The following is a 2,500-nucleotide window of genomic DNA, read 5'->3' on the forward strand; positions in this document are numbered from 1 at the left end:
TTTCCAGAAATATTTTCTGTCACAATCAGATGATTCTTTAATTTATAAGTGGAAAGTTATTAGTTTAATTATTTCTCACATTTCTATCATTTTCTTACAGACTGGGAATAAAACCTCCTGCAGCAGGTGAAAACTGTGACATGACAGGAATGTGAAAATGTTTCCAGCAGCAGAAACCAAACCCTCGGTTTGACTCTGGCCTCCTCGGGGTGTTTTGGGTCTGGGGTCTGTTTGATTTTCACACCACAGCATCACTGAGGCCTGGATGCGTCGGGTCTCCTCTGACTAATTTGCTGCTGTAATCTGCTCTCAGCGTGTTGCCCGAGGAGCCGAGCATGTGGCTGTGGGAAGGAGCTCAGAGCAGTGGATTAAAACTGTGTGTGTGTGTGTGTGTGTGTGTGTGTGTGTGTGTGTGTGTGTGTGTGTGTGTTGTTATTCAACAACCACCCAGGTTGGGGTGGAAACCCACCAGTTGTGTGTTGACCAAGAGGAAACTCCTCTCATGTCATTCTGAGATCATGATCCTTCACATCTGAGACTTTTTCTCTTGACTTCTCATCTTACTTTTCATTAAATTTCATTAAATTTCATTAAATTTCATTTAATTTCATTACATCACATTTAATTTAGCTGCTGCTTTCATCCAGAGTGCATCAACCATGAGGGAACAAACCCAGAACAGTGAGAATCGTGTCAGTCCAGGTTCTACATGTAAGTGCAACTGAACTGAAATTATTATTTTTGAACAGAAACACCGGAGTTGGTTTATTAGACGTCCTCTTCTTCACCAAGGGACAGTCTGGAGACACGTGTCTTTAGTCTGATGGAAGATGTGGAGACTTTCTGTCCTGAAGTTTTTCTTTTGGGGCAAAAGACGCAAAAGTTGAAATGTTACACTTTCATCTCACAGAGTTTAAAATCTGCAAAAGTCTTGAACCAAGAGTTTGAATTTGATGTCGACTCTCTGGTCTCGACAGTTTGTGAAACTTGAAGCTGCACAGACACAAAGTCCTGAGCTGTGAAAACCTGCTTAAACTTCAACAAGAGAGTTTTAGGTGAAGAACACACGTCTGTTTGATTTGGTTCTGAAATGTTTGATCAAACCTGAACGTTGCTTCGTAACGTTCACGTCTTTGTACTGATTCTCAACTTTACTTGTTTTAGCTCAAGAAGCTCATGGCAGCTTTGTGTTTAGATGGAAAAAAAATTAATTCAGTAGAAAAATGGAAAGAGTTTAATGTGAAGGCTCTAAAAAATGGGAGAGGATTTTTTTGGTCTCGTACAAACACTTTTATCTTGAGGGATCTTGTTGGGGTCATGACCCCGGAGTTCAGAACCACTGAGCTCTTTAGTTTGGTTCAGTTTTAAAATTAACTCTGAATTTTGATTAAAAAGAAACTCGTTGGTTTCACTCAAACCTCGTGAACATCTCCGATCTTTATTTTCTTGTGTTTACAAAAAGACTCAAACATAAAACAGTGTGAATGTGCAGCTGATGAAGCCGCAGACTCAGAGTGACTTCAGGTGCACGTTCAGCTGAGTAAGGAATTGATCACGATCGACAGTGATATTGATGACAAACATATCTTGAGGAAACAATTAGGAGGGCAGTGTAATGATTAGACGGATCATTACAGCCATTTAACCTCGCTGGCATCTGCTGATGAGATATAGACTGATCGCTGCAGCGGTTTCCAGAAGGTTCAGAGTCGTCGGAGCTCCGGAAGCTCCGGGTTGTTTGAAATGTGACGGCTCCTCCGGCTCGTTCTGCTCATGGCGTCTGTTAAAAACACTCCACGGGGTCAGAGGGTCCACAGAGGAGCTCGTGGACGTATGTTCAGGGTTTCATGTCTCAGATTCGTGTCTGTGTGTTTCCAGGCGTCTGTCGAGCGTCAGTGACTGAAGATAAATGTGATTACAGACGTTTGACGCAGCGTTAAAACAAAAAAACGCTTCCTCTTCCGGTTTCGGCCTCCATGTTGGACGAGCAGCTGCCGTCCTGCTGCACCGGGTCACTCACTTCCTCCTTCATGCCCCTCCCTCCTCTATCTCCACAGTCACATGACCCAGGCTGTGTCATCACTGACACACACACACACACACACACCGCAGAGTAAGAGGCAGCGAGGACGGAGGTGGAGATGAAGGGAGGAGACCGGATGTGAGCAGAGGAGGAGGACGAGGAGGAAGAGGAGGTGTGGGAGCATCACAGGGGTGACGTCACATCACGACCTCCTTCCCAGCATCCCTCCCTCCCTTCTTCCCATCACACACACACACACACACACGCAGCATCTCACTTGCGTCTAAGAAATATGCAAGAATGTTGAAGTCGCCTCTGGAGGTGACCTCCTGTGACTCTGCCAGGACATGACGTCTTTATTAGCAACAGGAAAAGAAGCGTGTTGTGTGTTTGCTTCCAGATTCCACGACGTCGACGTCTGCAGGTAAACGTGGAGACGAGTCAGCTCAGCGGAGCGAGCGAGACAGAAACGGGTTC

This window comes from Paralichthys olivaceus, chromosome 4 (genome assembly GCF_024713975.1).
Source record: "Paralichthys olivaceus isolate ysfri-2021 chromosome 4, ASM2471397v2, whole genome shotgun sequence".
Taxonomy (NCBI): domain Eukaryota; kingdom Metazoa; phylum Chordata; class Actinopteri; order Pleuronectiformes; family Paralichthyidae; genus Paralichthys; species Paralichthys olivaceus.